This window comes from Rhinolophus sinicus, linkage group LG03 (assembly GCF_036562045.2).
Source record: "Rhinolophus sinicus isolate RSC01 linkage group LG03, ASM3656204v1, whole genome shotgun sequence".
NCBI lineage: Eukaryota > Metazoa > Chordata > Mammalia > Chiroptera > Rhinolophidae > Rhinolophus > Rhinolophus sinicus.
The window spans coordinates 25,952,142-25,974,948 of record NC_133753.1 but is presented as its reverse complement, the minus strand read 5'-3'; the positions used below and the strand labels follow the sequence as shown (position 1 = coordinate 25,974,948).

At 40.2% G+C, this 22,807-nt stretch overlaps 1 protein-coding gene and 1 pseudogene across 9 annotated transcripts in view; both read left to right on the top strand.

Moving 5' to 3' along the window:
• Positions 1-22,807, top strand: part of RGS6 (regulator of G protein signaling 6) — a 464,907-nt gene that overhangs the window by 129,442 nt on the left and 312,658 nt on the right. The gene's annotated exons all lie outside the window — the stretch shown is intronic.
• LOC141570451 (10 kDa heat shock protein, mitochondrial pseudogene) lies at positions 13,030-14,398 on the top strand (annotated as a pseudogene).

Here is a 22,807-nt window from a genome sequence, read left to right as displayed (position 1 = left end):
TCCATTGTTTATGCATGACAGCCCAGACAAAGGGCAGAAGGAAACATGGTCCACTGGGGACTATCTTTCGAGACAAGCTACCACAATCTCCTTCCTCTCCCTCCTTAGGGGATTCAAAGGCCATGAGAAGCCAGTTAGGAAGAGAAGAAAAGGGTGAGGATATGGCTGCATATAGCAGGTAATGGACCAAAGATCCAGTAGTGTGCCTAAGAGTTGCCACCTTGTACCTTGAGTATCCTTTTCATGCCATTTTGAAACTCGACAATGGTAGTTTTGAGTAGAGTTGAACTCTTTAGCTTTATACCTTTTGAAATGTTCCCTTTCATAGCAAAAAGAAGTAAACATTAACTTTTTTTTTTGAGAAATCCTTTAGTAGAATAGTTGCAAACAAAACACAAAGCATATGACAACCCTAAGCTCAAATAAAAACCAACCCTGAGCTTTGATGTGCAATTTCTATTCTTTATATGTGAATTATCTCCTCTTGTGTTGGAAGCCAAGCAGAGAACACTCTATTCCAGAATAAATCAGATCAAAATTGATTTCATTATCAGCATTGTCTTTCTTTGTGCCAGGACTAGAGGGATACAGTTAAATACATCTGAATATAACATAGGCGCTTTAAATCATTCTCTTTACGTTTATATTGGTTGGTAGTTGTTACCTTTTCATGTGAACAAATGGAAACCACAGAGCAAGTTTTCGGAATCTTTAGGGATCGCCAGAGATTCCCATCTTGCTGATATACAGGAAAGGCGGTAATTAGCAAACAGACCAAGAATGAAGAGGTGGAAAAGAGGGTGGGTATTTTTGCTGCTACAAACTACTAGCTTTCACCATTCTAATGCCTTGGCCTGTGTTGCTGCTGCTACCTGAACACCCTTCCTCCTCCGTCTCTGCCTGTCCAACTCCCACTCACTGCCAGATGCAGCCCAGCTGGTGGCTGGGTGGGCAGGGTGCTCCATAGCCACGATCCCTTTGTCTGTCACCTTGTATCTGTATTGTCAACTCCCTTAGTGGATTGTGGCTTCTTATGGGCAGAGACCAGCTCTTAGCCTGGTGCCATCAGCCGAGAAAGCATAGTGTACAGAGGTTTGGGGAAAGTTTGAAAAAAATACATGGTCAACTTCACCAACATTCGGGTCGTTTCTTATGATGACTGGTGGCAGTTGTGTTAAGTAGCTTATACCTTGCCCTGGTCCAAACTAACCAAACAAATAAATAAACAAACACTAACAACAACCGACTGGACCATACATTTGACATTTCCAATGTCAGAGATGGGAGAGATGTTACAATAACCTGCACCAGTTGTGCTGTTGCTCATCTGCCTCTGTTACCTAGAGCATCCCCCTTTGTATTCCCCAAAGGCTCCTCTGTCCTTGTGGTCTGGCTCATGTCCCCTGTGCTCCCTGAGGTCCTCTTGGAGTCTCCCCTCCCCCCAAATCCCTACGGTGCCTCCAGGGGGCACCGCACAATTGAGTGGTTATGTATAACTTAACATTTGCTGTCATTTCATTTGCATATGTCTGGCCTCTTTGCTAAGATGTGAGCTCCTGTCCTTACTTTTCCTCTGTCCCCCAAGGTGGCTAAGTAGTGCGGACATGCGGCAAGCACTCACTGGTGTGGCCCTTGACTGCCTGCAGCCTGTGCACTGCATGGATATTGGCTGCTCACTAACACTCTTTACACCAGTGTGTAGTTAGAATAGGTCCTTCAGAAGGGACGGGCTCTGGGGGATATTGGTTTAGGAACATTGTTTTTCCCCAAAATTAAAGAGGACAAACTGTCCGAGTTCAGCCAACTTTGTCTGACAGATGTATTGTGATTAACCTCCATGTGGTTTTTAGAAACAATTGAAAGAGTTATCAACATTTAATGATCAGGAGATTGTACATGAAAACCCAGAAATCTAGTTTCTCTTGAAAATTTGGAAGATTTGGCAAATTGGACCTAGATTCCCAATTAGCAATAATTGCTTCTAACCAAGTGGTGACTGTTCCTTTCAGAAGATGAACCTCCCTTTTCTCATCTCCTATATAAAATTGTACCCCTCACTCTCTTCTTTCATGTTACTTTTTCAGTTCTTAGATTAATTATTCTAGAAAATGACTGTTATGTGTTCTGTAGTACTGCTAAGTGCATAGAGCCCTATACACATGAGGCTTCCCAAAGAAACCTGATATACAGACAGCTTAGATATGGACTTCTTTCTTATTGTGCACATTAAGAGATATCAGGCCCTCTGGGTATCCCTTAGAATTGCATGTTTTTTCCATCAGTTGATTTATTTAGCAATTATCATGGTGGCTTCCTTTTTATTGAGCACTTACTATGTTCTTGTTACTGTTCTAAGCGTGTATTAACTCATTAATCTCGCAACAACCCTGTGAGATAAGAGTTTTTATTATCCTCTTTTACAGATGAGAGAAATGAGAGCTTGAGCACCAACCAGGTCACACATACAGGAAGCGGCCTAGCCAGACTTTGAACTCAGACACAAGTGAAATCAGTTACACATCTTTAAGATTTATTTCCAGGACAGTGCACCTTTCTTTAAATGGCTGTTCTGTAGGTATTTAAACAAGATCTCAGATATGATATCTAGTTCTTGGGAGTGCTGTTCTTGCTGCTCATCCCCAGTGCTAACTCATGACGTAAACAAAATAACGTATAGATGGCTCTGCTGAATTCAGATCTGTTTCTGTGTTGCTAGGCAGTCTGCTCTGAAGGAAGGTAAACTTGGGGGGGGGGGTGTCCTAATGTCTAAAGTATCCAACATAATCGACCCTCAAAAGACACAGCCTTTTTTTGCATGAATGTAAAAGAGGACTTAGTAGGGAAATACTTGTAGAGCAGGTGATTTAGCTTTATCTTTAATCCTAATCATGTCATGGAATCTTTTCTCTGCAACCACCAACCTACTTGTAGTGCAAAGTCCCTAGATGCTTGGGGCTCTGGTGGGTGATTGTTTTCCTGTCCCTCTCCTCCAGCTTCTCCTATTTCCTTTGCTTCGTCCACTTCTTCTCTTCCCTTCTCTGTTTTCTTTTTTTCTTTTATGTCTGTCTCTTTTTTCTTTTTTTCTACCAAAATCTTTATTGAGTGCTAATGCTGCAGGGAAAATATGATCGTTTTGACTCTCAAGAGTCTTAGTTTGGTGGAGGCAGATAGACATATCAAAAAAAGAATCACGTTTTCATCAGTTATATGCTAGTGCATATGCTCAAGAACACAAACAGAAAAAACGATTCCTAATGCTGGCAAAACAATCATGAACTGGGTCCCCTTTCACATTACAGGTATTAGAAAGTATTTTATAACTTAAAACGTATATAATTTTCATACTACCCAAAATATAAATCAAACAGTCATGAACTTCAAATGTGTTTTCACTTAAAACACATTAGTCCATTGAGTTATGGGCATATTTTAATATCCCATCCATGAGAAAGTTCCCTGAAGAGAAAAAGGGAGCCCAAGGTACAATTTATACAGGGATTCCTGGACCAAGGTAAGATGTTGGGGGTGTCTATGGACAATTCATGTTGTACAGAATAGACGTTTTACAGGTAGTACTCTAGATAGCAGGGAAGCAACAGTGGGTTGATAGAGTGGGTGATGAGATGCATTGCTGAGAGTAAATAGAATGAGTTGCTTAGAAAATGACTGAAGTGTAAGTGGATATTTATGACAAGAAATACATATCCCTTGTCAAAAATGATCTGATAATATATATCTAGAGCCACCACAGTGCCCATTTCTTTTGATTCAGTAAGGCAACTTCTGGGAATCTAATTTTAGGACGTATTTCAAAATATGGAAAAATCCATATGCATAGAAATTATTCATTTTTGTTCTATTTATAATAGCCCCAAATCGGGAATGCTCTGTGTGTCCCTCATTTCCTTGGTGAAATGTTATTCGGCAATTAAATGATGATCTTGAAGACTGCAAAGTAATTTGAAAAATGCTCCAGTAATTGAAAAGTATGAAAACAATTGGACACTGTGACCAAAACTATGTAAATATGCATAGGGGGGGAAAAAGATAGGCAGGAACTACAGTTAAATGTTTTATAATATGTTAGATGTGAGATTACGGGTGTAAAATGATTATTTAGTTGTTATACTGAGCCTGCTAGTATGATGCATTTGCAATGACTTTACCTATTACAGTGACATAGATTGAAACATTTAACCATAGCACTGTGGGAAGTGTATGATAGAGGCAGACACAGGATGTATGCGAGCAGTCACTGGCTGCTTTACCTGGGAGATAATGCTGTAGTCGAGCAAGGTGAAGGGTATGGCTTCAGCCAAGGGTCCAGGGGATGGACACAAAAGAGTTGCAGACATGGGCCAAGGTCAGACGATGGTGGCCCTACAGGTTTGAGAGTGTGAGGTTTGACGTGGTATTTGTGTCCCACACATCCTAAGCCAGCCCACCTCAACTGGTTAGCCAATGGAAACTGATTTTCTCCTCCTCCTTTGCGGATCCTGGTTTAGTAGGTCTGGGGTTGCCCTCTTTGGGAGCTGCTGCTCCCTTAGAAAAGTGCTGAGTCAGGTGTATTAAGACAGCTCTGCCATCGGTCTTGGAAGGAGCTTGCCTTTTCTCCTCCCTGTGGCTTTGGCCAGGATTATTTGTTTTTGGACTCATTCCTTTTTATGAAAGTGATAGTCCTGGACATGAGTGCAGTAGTCCTGGCTGCCTTTTTGAGCACTTACAGGGTCTGGTATTACAGTAAGCACTTTCAAACTTCAGGAAGACCTATTTATTACTCTCCCATTTCTTAGATGAGTGCATGGAGGCTTAGATAAGTCAGGTAATTGACTCAAGATTATACGAGTCAGTGGCAGAAATACAATTCACTTTTAAAAACTTGTTTATTATCTTAAAAATATTTTTGTTGGCTAAAAGTTGGCCATCTAATATTATTTTCCCCCCTAAAAGTCTAATTGTTTATGAAATCAGAAGGCCTGGGAAACCCTGGACTATTTTCTGAACCCAAAACTCTAGGCCCATGATTTGACAGTGGAACAGACCATTTAAAATTGAAAACATTCCAGAAAAATCCAAACTACAGGATTGCCATGAGTTTCAGAAGAAGAACCAAAGACTTGGCTTGCTTCTCAGAGTTGAACACTGTGGACAAAATACTCGTATCTTAGGAGGAATTCGAGAGCTCCATTATCTAAAGCGCAGGGAATAGCCCTTTCTTGGCTCTTGTACAGTCTTACCTCTCACTAAGCCAGGACCCCTCAGCACTGCAACCTTCCAGTGCCATCCTTTCCCACTAGGAATCCAAGCTCAAATCACCATTTAAAAGATCTCTGCACTGCATCACGTGGCTATCCGAGTGCCAGATGTGGCAGGCACTATATTTAAGTATTATTTTGCAAGGAAGGCGAAAACCTCAGCACTTTGAAATGATTTTTAGATTAGTGTTCTGGTGGAAAATTCCTGTCTTATCTATGCAATGAAATACCTTTTGTGCAATTTTAGCCAAGGTTTTGAAAACACATGAATGAAAACAACAACTTTTCATTTTGTCTCCTGTTCTCCCAATGGCAGCAACCAGTAAGCTAAGTTCTACCCCCTTCCTGCTCTCTTCATCTTTTCTAAATAGTCTCGTATATTTTAGTACATACAACAAGTTAGAGAAAAACATAATAGCAGAAGAAAACTTGTCCCTTAAATAAAATTTTTAAAAATTACAGAAAATCATAATTATATTGTGCCCATGGAGGAAAGAAAATCAAACTGTGAAAGGTTTTTTTGTGTGTTTTTTTACCCCCAGATTGTATTGAATATATTTGGGCTTGTTACCATGGTGGAGACAGGATTCCTAGAGTGTGCTAGAAGCATGCAAGGCCACTTGAAACTAGACTCAGAAATGGTACATCATCACTTCCATCATCTTCCATTGGTCAAAGCAAATCATAAAAACATCAGCCAAATTCAAGGGATGGAGAAGCAGATTTTACGTATCAGTGAAGGAGTTGTTGTTTTTTTACAATCTATAAGAGGAGTGATTTTGTCATAGGTTATTAATAGAGTAAAATGAGTTAATGTAAGTAAAAAGCTTAGAAGAATGCCTGGCACATAGTAATTGCTGCTTTGCTATCTATTCTTTTTATTGTTGTTGTTATTGTATTTATTTATTTCTAGACATTTCCCCATTGCTTATTGAGTATCCTTTAATCTTACTTTTGTTTTGTGTTTTAAAATCTTGTGGGAGGAACAGTAGTAACTTATCAGACCCTGAACATGTTATTTATGGGCTGATGTCTCTGCCAGCCAAAGCGAAGATGTTAGGTGGAAGAGATGTTTCTTTTGCCTCCCACAGACCAGTTCCCTATTTTGCTATCTCCTCCTCTAGGTGGTGCTGTGGGGCATTCTCAGGTGTCCTGTTTTCATGCTTTTTTCTTTCTTCTGTTAAAACTAATCCCCATCCTTTATTCTTACCATTGTCGTGTTTAACAAATATGAGTGATATTTCACTTTTAAAGGAAAACAGTCTTGTGTGAATATAGGTTATATTTTTTATTATAATGTTACTTAAATATGTACAAACATAAAGCTATGTATAAACTAATTATGCTTGATTACAGCTTTTATGCATCTATAAAATTTAAAAATATTAAAAATGAAATTTTAACAGAGCACATTTAAAAATTAAAGGCAAGAAAAACTTCAGAATCTCAAAATAACAACATTAACCTAACATGATAAAAATGATGTTATTTTTACTAAAATGACGTCCCGACTCAAAACAACCATGGCCTTTGATGCCTCAGTTTTCTCTGTGAAGATGACTGTAAACCCTTCCATTTCACCTGTACTGTGACATCATTTGGTCTTTGTTTGGCTTGAAATTATCGTTCAGATATCAAGTCCATCTCTGTCCACACCTCTTTAGCCTCCAATAATTAGCATGGCATTTCTTGATGTCGAGTTGATTATAAGCACAAATATGAACATGCAAGTCACCTGGCAGTGCTTAGTTATAAGATCTCACTGACAGCCTTCCAGATTTTAGTGTGCAGATGAATCTTGGTAAAATGCAGACTGGTCCAGTAGGACAGGGACCCAGGATTCTGCATTTGAAACAAGCTCTCCGGTGGTGCTCATGCTGTTGACCCAGACACCTTTGAGTACAGGGATCTGATTATGCTTGTATAAATATTTTTAGAATATTGCTTTAATGAAACACACGAACATTTGCCAGTAGAAAAGTCACATGTCTGTGGCTTATTGTTGGTCCCTAGTCTAAGAATCACTGCACTAAAACACAAAAGGCAGCTCAGTTATTAGAGTATTATACTGGCCCTGTAGGAATTAAAACCTGGCACTATGTATGAAGCCACATGTATTGAATGTCAGGCATCAGCCAGTAATACAGGAGGAAATGGGGGCTGTATGAAGCCCTCTCTGGATATTCCAGATATAACTCACAGATGACTCCTCTGCCACTGGGACAGGCCAACTGTGTTTTTGCTTCTGATAAATCAAATCTCTCTCTTTTCATCCAAGCAAAAAAATTTTTGTAACTTTCTTATATCACCACTCCCATTTTGCCTGCTCTTAGAGTTAAAAATGTGGTGGGACTTCCTTTTTCAATTTTAATGTCCTGAGGGCAAGGATTATGTTCTATTCATTTTTGTACTTTCACACAGCAGGCATATAAACAGTTGTGGAATTGAATTTATTAGCTAGATAAATCTCGTGAGTGCCCTTTGCTATTTGCATAACCAAGGTTTGATTTTCTTAAAATTCTACTTTGCTCTCTCTCTTATATTTCAGAACATTTGTTAAGCCCTTCCATAGCCCCTTTTCAACCACAGCTCCTTCCTCCTTCTGAAAAAATAACACTATCTTAAGTTTTACAGTAAATTGCTTCCTTGTTTCTTTACAGTTTTATTACTGAATTACACAGCCCCAGAGACCAGTCTTTTCCATTGATTTTGACTTTCTGTCCTTCAGTCTACACCCCCCCCCCCACTGTTGCTTTTTTTCCCCATACAACTTACCTGGTGAAGAAGCTAGATGGTTTGACCCATTGGAACATCCCAGAATACAGACTTTGCGGATTGCTTACTCATGGTGCAATTCATTGCGTTCCTCTGCATTTCCTACATATTGGCAGCTGGACAGAGAGGCTTATTAAACCCAAACTTGATTCTTTTGCCAAGACCGGAAATGGCATTCAGTTCTTTCATCAGGAAGCACATGATGCCCAGTATTACTGTTTTTGGATATTAGCAATCATTGATGCTTAATACTAGATCTATTGGGAGGTATGTATTGGCAATATTGTGTTATTTCATTTTCATTTGTTAGCTGGAGTAATTTATGTGGAATAAATTTATGTCACTATGTAGCTGCCCAGTGATAGATTCATACATGAAAAGTAAATCAAATGATCATCTTTCCTTGTATTTCAAGATGGTGATTTGCTTCTTTGTCATATTTAAAAGATGACTAATTTAAAAATATGTATCATTATGAACTATTGGGTTTAAACATATTGGAAGGGTATCAAACAATGGCAAACCTTATCCTTAGTAAGTCATAAAGTGTCCCATTCTATGGCCTCTTCAACTTGGTTCCTGATTCCTTTTGATATGACTCTGGTACTCTGATTTTTTTCCTTCTTTGTTCTAGGCTCATTGTGTACATTTTTTGCCCCAGACCAGGAATCAGCCATTTCTCCAAGAAAGCTCTGACCCTTTTAATGGAAAAATAATAACTGAAACCACTAACTAGGCACTCATGGCTATTGGCTTTGTCCTTTACTCTGCATCTTTCCTATGATGAAGCTAGGAAATATTTATATCTATATATCTTTTGGTATATATATATATATATATATATATATATATATATGCACACACACGCACACACACATATAATTAAATATATATTTAAATATGTATAAAGGTAAAATACTTCATAAGTTTATCTGATATTTACAATTTAGGACTACAAGGTTTTTCCTTAACCTCTTCGATATGACGTCTGTGTCACCTTTCTTCTGTCTTAAGAATCTTTGATGGGATTTATAGATGATGTAATACAGAATTGTACACCTGAAATCTATGTAATTTTACTAACAATTGTCACCCCAATAAATTTAAAAAATAAATTAAAAAAAAAAAAGAATCTTCGTTCTCAAGGACATAGAGGATGCTAGATTAAAATCTTTCACAACTGTTCATTTGCTCCACATTATGCACACAATATTAGTACAGCCATCACCAATATAATTACTAAAAAGAGTAAAATTTTTTGTGCATATGCTATTTTCATTTTCCCCTAATACTTTATAGTTATACTAATTTATGATATCAGATAATAGTTATTCCATGCTATATTCTCTCTGATTTAATCCTCATTTAATGTTAATTCTTAATTTTGTATACTTAATGCTTATCACCATCTCTGTGTTGATGATTCCCTAGTCTTTTGGTTGTCTTAAACTCATTTTGTAGTGGATTCCTTAGGAAGGGGTTATGGTTCAATTTTGCTGAAAATAAAATCCTTGGTTTATATTTTCTTTCCATGAGTACCCCAAATACGTTACTCAGTTTTCTTCTGGCATATATCATTGCCGTAAAAGTCTGCTGATTACCCAGTTTTCTTTACCTTATAAGTCTTGTTCTCTTTTTGCCTAAAGAATTTTTTGGTTTTTTTTTAAAGTCCTGAAATGTTACTAGCATTGGTAGTTACTAACTTGGTATATTACTAACTAGTGTTGGTAGTTCTGGGTCATTATTCTCATATCTGCAGTTTCTTTTTTATGTATTTCTGAATTTTTTGTATTTCAGGAAAGTTTTCTTCATTAAAATGCTTTTTTTGTATTTGTTATGTTCCCTTGTTCTAGTTTTTTTCTCTCCCTTTCTGAGTCTCCTATTATCCTTATGTTGCATCGTATTTGGTTGTCTCCAAAATTTGTCACTTAGCCCTGTAACACTTTTATCTTCTTTTCTTTTGAGTTTTAAAATTTTCCATTTCCCCCCACCCCCACCACGTTTATCTTCAGGTATTATTTTTTGAATTCACTCTTAAGTTTCTTTTAGTTAAGTCTTTATTTCCAAAATTTCTAATTCTCTCAAGTTTTGTCACCTGATTTCTGAATATTTTTTCCAGTTTTTATGTATTCTTCTTTCATATCTAGTGTATTTTCTTAGTGTCTTTCGGCAAATTTAGAAATTGTATGTTACAGTGGTGATCTGATTATTGAAACTATTTTCCTTGGAATTCTTTTGTCTGTGGAAATGTTATTTTATTCGTTTTTCTTTTTCTTGTCTTACAGTGATATTGTGTGGAATTGGATCTTAATGCTTTGCTCATTTTCTAGAGGTTTGAGAAGAGAGTTGGTTCAGATATAGCTTCTTCTAACTTCACAGAGCTCTCTTTTATTCATGTAATGTTATTTTTTAAAAAAGAAAAACACTTGCTGCCTGAAATTTTCTGGCTTTCTTTTCCTTTCCCACTGTTATCTGGATCTTCTACTTTATTTTTTTTTTTTTTACAATGAACCAATATTGCCTTGAGTGCTTTAAAAATATGTTGACCCTTGCCTATTTGGCTGACCTCACAGTGCTATCATATACCAAAATCATGTACAGAGGACCTGAGATGATTTGGCAAAGTAAAGTGAAAGGGAAGTGACTTGTCCTGTATCACACAGGTGCTTTGAGAATTAGACTTCACGCTGGCATTTCCTTGACTCCCTCAAGATCCCTTCCACTACAACATTCTGTCTCATCACTAAGTATTAAGAAAATGGGTTCGCTAGCCAAAAATAAACTTTCTGAGGTGGAATATATGACATTTTTTGAAGAGTACTATAACCTGTCCTTTCTTAAAAGTCAGTGTTGTGGCAATCACTGGACGGTTCTTCTGTTCAGGTTCACGTAGCTATCACCATGCACTGAGTGACTTGCTGTCCTCTGGACCTTGTTGACTGCTTTGCCTACAGGTTCTTATTTCGTCCTTATGACCTGGCCAAGTATTACCATCATCCCTAGCTTACATAAGAGGAGACAATACAATTTAGAGTATGTTGCCCCAAATCACCCTGCTAATAAACTCTGGCTCTATGGAAATAGACATGCTCTTATTTTTAAGTGTTCTGAGCACCAAAAGCAGCCTGTCTTCTATTACTGTCAACACTGTAGTCTGTCCTTTTCTCTCTGCCCTGCCATATTCACATATTTGTACACACACACACACACACACACACACACACACACACACACACCACGGAGAGGAGGGGAAAGGAGAGAAGCATCCTGGATTGTTGTCTTGGGAGAAAGACTGTCCTGTTTAATGGGACTTGTAGGAAGGAAACTTTTGTTTTCCTGCCTTTTCCCTTTCCATTTCCCTCTTTACTCAGCAGTTAGTCCATCAAGAATTACAGTGTAGAGCCAACATGTACAGTCTTGTGCCATTTTCTGTACAGAATTTCTACTTAAAGTCTTTAAAACTGGTTGCTTTGGTGTGTAGGGATGTAGAATAAGCAGTAGCTAAAACTAGAAACGTTTAAGGCAAAGGAACTTTTTGTATGATCCTCTCTATCTACTGGCCCAGATAATTGTCAAAAGGACCACATGAGGCGGGGGGCTGGAGGCATGGCCTGCACTTTGCAGGCATTCATCTTTTCAAGGCCTGATCACATTCGCCAGCTACCTCCCTGGTTTCCTTGTCTTGACCTTTATCTTTCTCAAATCCATCCAACACACTCACCAACTCAGGCCCTAAAACCCTTCTTTTACCAGGTCACTTTCCTGCCTAGACCCACTGATGCTTTCACATTGTTCCCCAAATCAAATTCAAACCCCTGCCTGACTTTCAAGACTCTCTAATCTTGCCTCACTGAGCCGAATGCCTAGAATCATAATGGCCTGTAATCCTCCCCCTTCCACCTTGCCTCTCTCTGCCCCCTTTGGCTTTTACTGAGTAAGATTTTCTTTTCTACAATTACTGTAAAAAGAGATCAATTCTTTTTAGCTAAAGTGAATTACACCCAATTCTCCTTACGTGGAATAAAGACACTGAAGTGCTGACAGATACCATCTCGGGAATGGATGATGTTCTTGCTGTTTTTCTTCCAGGATAATCAGAAACAAATTTAACCAGTGAATGGCCATTCCATATGGAAGGGAAGTGGTAACTAATGCAAAAATTAGTGTAGCTCCCAGTAGAATTCACACCATTTCTATATAATTTGCCACTTACAAATTACAAATCTAGTAGACACTCAAATGGAAAGACAGGATGAGTCATATACTCTGTCTCCATTTTTAAAATACAGTTTGAATAACAGAGCCACATTCACTTGTGAAAAGGCCTTTTAAAAGGAGACTAGACTTCAGGTGGGGACCACACATAGAGTATACAGGTGTCATAGTATAAAGTTGTACACCTGAAATATGTATAATATTATTAGCTAATGTTATCTCAATGTATTTCATTTAAAAATTTTTCTAGAACATAGTAGGTCCTCAGAAATTCCAATTGCTGTTATATATTATTCACAACACCCCCAAGAGAGTTTTAATAAAATGCGTTTTCCTGATAGAGGTTAGCACCTCCACAGACAAGAGACCTGGGGAGGACCACATTTGTGTGTGTGGCCGACAGTATCCATGGGGGGTGCGTAACTTGAGGGAGCCTGAAATAGCTGTTTCAAGCTCCCTCAAGGGAGCCTCAGAGGAGCAGGCAGACCTTTTCCTGAAATCATTATGTGCCCATAAACACTGGCAGACCTGGAAGCTTCAACTAGTGGTCCCGTAGTTAATCCAGCTCCAGGATATTGCTAACTACAAATGTGAAAGGAGTTGGATGGGTCACTCTGTACTGCCAGTTTCTCAGTTTTGCTTTCCTCCTTAATACCATGCTGTTTGTCTCTTTGGGAGAATCCCTCTGAGAGGCCAGAATCCACTGACAGGGCTCTGGGTCTTAGAGAAATAGGACTGTAAAATGTAGGAGGTTTATTCCAATGGAACTTGTTACGTTGCGCAGATGGTGGCATTTCCCATGCGGATCGGCAAGGAGTGTTTGTGATCACAGCCACCGATGCCCAGGAGGCCCTCCCACCAGCATCACATTCATCGCCTCCAACACTCACCGGGGCAGTTAGTTAGCTGCACCCTCTTTTTGTTCCTAGAGCACTTGTGCTTGTGTTTCTTTCTTGCTACCCATTGGTGGTGGTTATGATAATCTGTCTTGATGCATGTCCCTTACGGGGCTGTCAAGTCTTCAAGGGCAGGGACCTGACTTCTACTCCAGGGGTTAAGAGGTTCTGCGTTATGCTCAAGGTCACTGAGCAGCTGAGTGGCAGCTAGGCGGGATTCTAAGCCTCATTCATCAATCTCCAAAGACCAGATTCTTAATTAGAAGGCCTGTCATGTCATAGAAAATCATAATGGTCCTCTGAGGGCAGAGTAATGGGCCTGAAATAGTCCATCATTCAATGATAATTACAAGAGTGATTGTTTATTGGGTTCTTAGAAATTGCACTAATCATTTTATAGACATTATTTCGGTTAGTCCTTCTAATAGTCCTAGGCATAGATAATATAACCACCATTTTCAGTTGAGGAAACTGAGATTCATGGAAGTTAAAAGACTTGGCCACACAGCTAGTAAGTAGCTCCAACTCTAACCCAGCCAAAGCCCTGGTCTTGTCTGCTAAGCTTTAGTGCATTTTGGCTTAGATGGGCCTAGGAAAGCTGAGAACAACTCCAGAGCCCCTTGTCTGTTTGTGTCTCTCTTGTTTCATTGAAGCCCAAACTCTGTAGATTATTTGTTGCTACTTTGAGTATAAGAAAACACCTGAAGGGATAAGCAGACTTTAAAAAATATATATGTAACTTGTCATACGCCTAAATCAAATTACAGAAAATAATTCTCGTATGTGTTGTCCAGTTTTTCATTTGAAGTCAGTGAGGAGCTTGGGAAGGACCATTGACAATTACCAGCTATAGCTTTTCTGAAGTTCACGTGTCCAGAGGACCAGACTGCAGGTCTCTCCTTGCAGCTGCGGTTGTGACGCGAGAGCAGAAGACAAACTGCTGTTGCCAGAATCACGGCAGGACAGGCATTTAGAAGGTTTCTCCCCCTCTTTGACTGACTATTAGTTGAAAGGAGTGCTGTGGAAACTAACCAAGGAAGGCATCATGCTGCCAGAAAAATGTCAAGGAAAAGTATTGTAAGCAACAGTAGTAGCTGTTGGATCCACTGCTAAAGGAAGGGTGGAGAGATTGAACCAGTTAGTATGAAAGTTGGAGATAAAGTTCTTCCAGAATATGGAGGCACTAAAGGAGTTCTAGATGACCAGGATTATTTCTTATTTAGAGATGGTGTCATTCTTGGGAAGTTTGTGGACTGAAATAAATTGCTATTGACATGGCATCACGTGAAGCTGCCCATTCCACTGCCCATTTTGTGAAATCTCATCATGTAAATAATTTCCATGTCTCTCTTTTCTAATAAACTAATGATATCCCAAAACAAGAAGAAAAAGAAAATTACCAGCTATAGCCTCTGTCAAGCTCCCAAACAGCCCCCACTTCTCACTTAGACGGTAACGAAGGGCGTGGCCTTGGCAAGTGCACCCCATATCGTGTGGGTGATTGATTGCAGTGGGAGTGTTGGTGGTGATGGTGGCGATGATGCCTCATATCAATGTACCCTGTACTTTTACAAATTCGATCTATCTCAGCAGGAGGTTGACCAAGCATCTGCATGATTACTCTGTTTCCTCATATAGGAAGAACTGAATCTCAGTAGTGGTTAAGTGACATGGAGTGGAATCAAACTCAGGACTTCTGTTTTCTGACCTAGTGCGCTTTCTGCTACAGAAATAGTTTGCAAACTGTGGTGTGTGGAGGTGTCTCAGAGACTGTCATAATGAGTGGGGACAAGTGGGCTCAAGGCCAACACCCTGCCTCAGATGGAGCAGCTCCGCTTTCATCTGACTGATAGAGGTCTGCACGGTTTGGGCAATCTAATGGTGAGCTGGCTATCGCTGTGTAACAAACCACTACCAAAATGTAGTCACTTGTTACTGTGCGTGCATGTGTGGGTTGGTGGGCATTGGCTGGGCTCTGCCAGACTGCTGGGCAGTGGGGCAGCTGTGCCATAGGCCTCTCATCCTCCTTGGACCATTGGACTAGCCAGGGCATGCTCTCCACATCATCTTCCAGGCTTAGGCTTGGAGCTGGCATACTGTCATTTCCATGGAAAGACACATTGCCTAGCCTAAAGTCAAGGGGCAGTGCAGTTCACTGCTCATTATGAGACTCTGACAAGGTCATGGATGCAGAGAGGGGTCAAGAGTTGGGGCCGATAGTACAGTCTATCACAGCTCCCTTTAGAATGGTAATATCACTGCACTGTCTAAATTTAAGATCGATTGAAGTTCTTCAAGCCACCTATACCTATAGGAGCCACAGGAGGTGGCTTCTATGTATTAAAGGACAGGAGGTTTCTACCCAGAAAGAGTCAAGCCTGAGGCATGTTGGTTGTGAGTGGCTGCCAGTTTTGGTTGTGGTCAGTGTCCTCATCTTTTTATTGCTTCCTCAGGTAGGGTGATGTTTAAATGTGTTTATATGTGTGTAAGAGACAGAGAGAGAGGCTCAAGATACAAAAGTGCCTCTGCCTACCAATCGTGTCAGCTTCCATCCTTGTTTTAACCGAAAGCTTTATTCTACACTTTCCCTTCCCCGCCAGTCCCTGCTCTGCCCCAGCATTCATATTAGGTTGGTGTACAGATCCACTTTCTTCTCTACCACCTTCTCCTTGGTGGCTGGTGTCAGCTGCACCTCTGAGCACTAAGCCTTTACCTGCTGAAAGCCATTCGTAGGTGGTTTGTGCCTTCTGACCCTAGACTGGCAAATTTGCCTTCATAAGCTGTCAGATTCTGCTAAAGTCATTTAATTCTGTCTTCTTTGTAATGTGGTTCAAGACAAATGGGTAAGAGGCCAAACTATGAGAAATCTGCCCTGAAACACAATGTGTCAGCAGTGTTCTATTTCATCATTGAAAAAAATGATGCAGGAATTACCGAGTAGAATATTTATTAAAATGGACTCCATGGGGAGTTTTATAAAGACAAATGCAAAATTTAAATGTACAGAGTTACTGTTGCAATATAAAGACTAATTCGAGAGGATTGGGGCAGAGAGAATCTCCCCATCTTACTTACTGCTGTTTATCCCAGTAAATTTAATTACTTGAGTGACAACCACGAAGCATTGCAAGTCATCCAGCCAGGTGGTCCAAGGGTTCTGCACCAATATCTGAGTGGAAGGGTGATGACCTTGTGGGACAAGTGATTTTGATAAAGGAAAACAAGAAAGTCATCAGGTGAAACGAAAAGTCATACATCCATTCTGTTTAGTCAAAATCAATTTTAGTGACACTAAGAAGAATCGTAACCTAGGCACTCTATAAGTATGACCACTTTATCTGATTTAGCAAGCCGTTTTCTAACTAGCTGGAGTCAAAGCTGAGTGAATCTACATGCTAAAATCTATTCCCTTCTAATACTGCCCCATTCACCTCGATCTCAATTATGTGGCAATCTTGTCAACATGCAACACGTCTCAGAATATGGCAGGATATGGGAAGGCCACCAAATGGTCAACCCAAATGTCTCAGTCAGGGTTTGATCAGAGAAGCAGAGCCACCAGGATTTATTATCCAGATTTCACGTATGCAGTTGTCTGGCTAAATAGTCAATGGAAGATTGTTGCAGCTGTGTCTGACACCAGAGCCTGAGATTAGCAGGGCAGGCAGTGGAAGGGAGAGAGGGCTAGGAGGTGAAGGAAGCTAAGGTGAATGTGAACCCTTGAGGATAAGGTAGAATCCATGGGCACGGACTGGAACTCACGGTGGTATCTTTCTACCTACCCTCAAGCAACTTCCATGACAGGGACAACCTCCAGGAGAAGTTTCCTTTGGGAACTAAGCATGTACCTGGCAAGGAGTCAGAGAGGTAAAGCAGGAGTTCCAGAAAGGGCTGGACAGGCCCATTTGCTGCCTCCTGACAACTAGGTGGGCAGAAAATAAATGGTAACACATAAGAGCTGCAACAGCACTTGGCACTTTGCACTGACCTTTCAAATGCTGAAAGACTACACCTGCTTCATTTCCTTTGTTCACATCTCACATAGCATGCCTCATGTGATCCGTGCTAACCCAGAACTATGCAGGAGAGGGAAGTGTGGGAAATAGTCCCAGCTTAGCTAGGTTAACACAATCTAAATCTACCATACTTAGTCTTACTAAGTCCGTTTGTCACATGTGGCCCACCCAGCCTGGAATTTAATCCCTTTTGGTTCATCCTTTTGTAAGGACCATTCTTTGCCTAGTTTGCTCAGAAAGGGCACTAGATTCTCAGGTGCAAACCTCAGTTCTGTACTGCCTGCTACTGATCTGCTTACCTGATAGGAGTCTTAACTCTTGAATCTGTAGTGACATCAACAGGATTGAGAATAACCAGTAATATAGTACCCTGCACTTACAGGCATAGCTGATGTAGAGATACAGAAACATAAATGGATATGAATATTATACATACATATGTGCTACAAATAATATATAGCTAGTGATACAGCATAATCTACCAGTGACACCAGACAGCCCTCATCAGTGAAACCCAGGAACGAGACTGGTTTATTTAGTTAACAAATGTTGATTGGGCACCTACTGAGGGCCTGGTAGTGCTAACAGCACAGGGGATACAGCAGTGAATGGAAGAGTGTGGGCCTAAGGAACTTACAGTCTATCCCAAGATGTCTCGACCATGACACCATTGACATTTTTGGTTGGCTCATTCTCAGTGGTGGGGATAGTTCTGTGCACTGTAAGATGTTTAACAGCATCGCTGGCCTCTACCTACTAGATGCCAGTAGTTCTCCCTCCCTCCGCTCCCAGTTAAGACAACCGAAAGTGTCTTTTGATATTGCCAAATAGCCCCTGGGGGGAGCAAATCACCCCCTAGTTGAGACCCACTGTATGGGGGAAAGACACGGTAAATACCACTGAGATATTTTCAGGTACTAATAGGTGCCATGAAGAGTATAATGTAGGACAACATGATTGTAGGACCATGTTCAGGGAAGGTAAGAAAGGCCTTGTGGAGGATTGGTGTTTGCTCTGAGATGCAGGCAGCCCTTCAGAGATCGGGAGGACAACATACTTCAAGCAGAAGGAAGAGCCAGGGCCCAGGCCTGGGTGGGAACACACTTGGGATGACGGAGGGCAGAAATGCCAGGGGACTTGGGGTTCACATGAGGAAGCGGAGAGGAGTACATGGGGTGGGAGTGAGTGGCCTTGACATAGGGGCTTTGTTACAGGGGTCATGGTACGGAGTCTGCATTGAACCCTGGCAACTCGGAGAAGTCCTGGGGGAGATTTGCTCAGGGGAATGATGTAATCTGATTTATTCCTTAAAGGGACCGTGCTGGCCATTGTGTGGCGGGAGGACAAATGCCTCATGGCCCTACAATGTCAGGCAGGCTGCTTCCTCCATCCAGTGACCCACAGGCATCCTTGATCATCCTCTGTTCCTGGATGTTTCCATCTAACAAGACCGATCAGCTGGTGGGAGGGAGTTTTGAGTCTTTGTGGCTGCCAGTGATCAAAATTGGACTTGAAAACATGGCACTTTCATCAACATTTCTTAAACGCTGGCTACTTCTGTTTCTGGTCTTTGTGTGTACACATTAATTTCCTTGCTGTAAGTGCTGGGCCCCACCCTCACCCTCCTTTTCAAAACAGGCCTTCGGCAGCCTTTGCTGCACCTCAACTTTTCCCTAAGGCCGTAATGGGAGGGACCCCCATAGGTTTTGAGTTTCAGTGAAATGTAAAAGTCTCCTGCCTGATTACTACCCATAACATTCTTTTCTTTTTGATCGAAAAGCCTGTACTCTGTGGGTTCTCTCCATTTACCTCTCTCCCCTCCCACACCCCCTCCTGCCTTCACAAGGTTTTACTCTTTACTGGCCCATTTTACTCTTTACATGCCCATTTATATTTAAATTACACAAGCATGAGCATTCATGCTCTATGTTCATAGAAGAGGCACTCTGTTTTTCCTGGAAAAAATGATTTACTTTCATTTTGGACATGATTTGAATACAAGATCTGGCAATTAAGTTCGCAAACTCATCCTAGAAAAAGGGCTACATACCTCATTGCTGAGTATCACTGCAGTCACCTTCGAAGCACTCCCCTTGGGAAGCTATGCACCCATGCCAGGGCCTAGTCCACCCTTCAAAGCAATTTCGGAACTCTTTTTCTGGAATGGTCATCAGAGCTGCCATCGTATTACCCTTGATGTCCTGAATGTCATCCAAATATCTTCCTTTCAATATTTCCTTTATCTTTGGGTAAAGAAAGAAGTCATTGGGGGCCAGATCAGGTACATAGGGAGGGTGTTCCAATGCAGTTATTTGTTTACTGGCTAAAAACTCTCTCGCAGACATTGCCGTGTGAGCTGGTACATTGTCGTGATGCAAGAACCATGAATTGTTGGTAAAAAGTTCAGGTCGTCTAACTTTTTCACGCAGTCTTTTCAGCACTTCCAAATAGTAAATTTGGTTAGCTGTCCAGTTGATACAAGATCTTAATGAATAATCCCTCTGCTATCAAAAAAGGTTAGCAACATCATTGCAATGAGTTCACAAACTTAATTGTTAGATGTCGTACACGGGGTTGTCTAAGTGGAAGCAGAAAAGCGGACGGCAAGAGGAGTCCTGGTACAGATAGTGGCGAGATGTGGCATCTGATAGCTCGAGCAGGACAGTGGACCAGGATAGAAAAACATCTTCCTGAGGTCAGTGCAGGGTCAGTAGCCCTGGACACCAGCATACCTTAGTCATCCAGAGGCATTCTTGGCCAGCCTGCCAATGGGTTTCCTAATGAAGATCATAAAACACTGAGATAAAATTAACTGTTTAGTGTAGTTTATTTAGCAGTGCAGGAAAATTTTACTTTTTTAGTTATACTTTAATTCAAAATGATAAAAAATAAGAGTGGTTATGGTGCTTAAAGAGTTACTTGGGGGGAAAAATTGATCAGCAGCATGCTTCTCTAAAGGTTACTGCTCCAAATTTTATTTTTTGGTATAGGCTTTAGTGGAATCTTCCAAAAGACATTAATCCGTTCTTTTGCTTCAGTGCATGTTTTCTTGATGGATAGTATCTATTTTTCTATTATTAAGATTTCCAGGACACATAAAAATCAGAGGACACATGGTCAATACAAAATAATTCTGTAGAGTAATGAGATTGATTTTGGAGGGTAGTTTAAGGACTACAGATGCCTTTCTTTCAGTTTTGCTAAATATATGTAATAGGAAGGGGAAGGGCAGCATCTGAAGCTAAGGAAGGAAAATTTTGAGCTGAGGAATAACTAAGTACCGTGTTTCCCTGAAAATAAGACCTAGCCAGACCATCTCTCTAATTTTGGAGCAAAAAATAATATAAGACCCGGTCTTATATAATATTAATTTTTGCTCCATAAGACGCATTAGAACTGATAGTCCGGCTAGGTCTTATTTTCGGGGAAACACGGTGGGAGTCAGACTGAGCTTTTTAACACAATTCCGGAGAGCAGTTGACTTAAACCATAGGCAGAAACTAGCACTGCAAGCACTTAGGAAGCATTTTTTTGTTGTTGTTAGATATTATTGGGCTTTGACAGGAAATCACATCCCAATTGTCTAAAGAAAATCAGCAATAGTTTTCTATGGGCCATTTGTGCCAGTGGTAATTTTGTGGGAAGAAAGATTTATAAAATTGACCATGTATTTGAAAGGTTATTGAAGAAGGTAAGTTTGTGAGTGAATGTTCCATGATGTCCTTTAATTTTTGTTCTTTCTGTGGACAGCCTGAATTTTCACTTAGTTTCAAGATTTAGGAAAATAACAGTCATCCATACTCACAAATCGAATTCAGCCAGAATTGATTTTAGCCTTGTATGAGCAAGAAGTATTCTTGGTGCTACCCTGTTTCCCCAAAAATAAGTCCTAGCTGGACAATCAGCTCTAATGCATCTTTTGGATCAAAAATTAATATAAGACCCGGTCTTATATAAGACCCTGTATTATATTATATTATATTATATTATATTATATTATATTATATTATATTATATTATATTATATTATATTATTATATTAGACTCAGTCTTATAGTAAAATAAGACTGGGTCTTAAATTAATTTTTGCTCCTAAAGATGCATTAGAGCTGATGGTTCGGCGAGGTCTTATTTTCGGAGAAATACAGTATACATGAATTAAAGAAAAGGGAGAGAGGAAGGGGGAGAAAGGGACAGTCTCTAGTCTCTGGCTCTTGCAGTTTAGAAGTGAGAATAGAGGTTCATATACTAGCAGCTATGATACGACACACATAGATGGCATGTGTGTTCTAATGGACATGAAAAAATATGCCAATGGGATTAGGAAGGTTTCTAGAAGGTGCAGATTTCAATCTGGTTTAAAAGCAGAGGATGGAACGTTGGCAGATGAAGTCAGCAAGAATATTCTGGTAGCAGAAATCGCTTGGGAAAGATGCAGAAATGGGTATTGCCTGTTTTGTGAGGACAGTACATTTCTGTGATGGGAGCAGTGGGGGAAGTGAAAGTATTGGAGGTAACCCTTGAAAACTATACAGACCAACTTGGAGAGAAATTGTGAAAGTTTTGCTGATGGATTTGTATTGTATTTTCCATGCAATGCAGGATTCATTAGAAGAATTTGAGTTGGAGATAGTCGTGGAAAATTTAGAGGACATAAGTTAGATATAAACTATGAAATATTTTCCTTCAAACTATTAAAGCATCATCTATTCAAAGGACATATAGATGATCTACTAGGTGGTTTTCAAATATTGTGTGGAACCCTTCCTTCAAATGACAGCTTATACCAATGCCTCATCTATAAAACAGATGGAGGAGCAGTTCTGGTAGAAACAAGATGGGAAGAGTCTTGCATTTGCTATTTTCTCCTCCCTTCACCCCTGTAGCATTCCGCGAAGCTCCCTATACATAGAAAGCTGAAAATCATGGGACAGGCTGCTATTTTAAAGATGAAGTAACCCAAAAGAAATAAAAACATATGTTTACAAAAAGACATTCAGGATAACGTTACTAGCAGTCTTATTTCATAATAGCTGAAAACTGGACCCAACCCAAATGCCTATTAACAGGAGAATGGATAAATTGTGATGTTCGCAGACAGGGAATGCTATTCAGAAGTAGAAGGAGTGATCTCCAGAGACACATAACAAAGTGAATTAATCTCAGAAACATTAGGCGAAGGAAGCATGACACAGTAGAGTACATACTGTCTGATTCCATTTATATAATATCCAAGAACTTGTAAAACTAATCTATGGGGAAAGAAATTAGAAAGTGGTTGCCTGGGTGGCAGGGAGGAGAATAGACTCAAAGAGGGCACGAGAGCACTTTCTGGAGTGTTGGAAATATTCTCTATCTCATTTTGTGTGGTTACAGTTATGTATTCAGTTGCACCAAAGATGTGTGCGTTTTACTGTATGCTCATTAAAGCTTAATTAATAAAAGTTGAGTTATCAAAGGTCCTCAGAGGGAAAGTTGCCCAGTTCCCATAACCAGTTATGAGAAAGACTATGACACAGGACTGGAGCTTAGATTTCCTGGAGCTGAGGTTTGCTGGTCCTGTGCTTTTCACCATATCCCCTCCCTCAAAGTCATGCAGCCTCTTCACCAGCACAACATCAAGGCCGTCTCACCACCCCCCCCAAGTTAC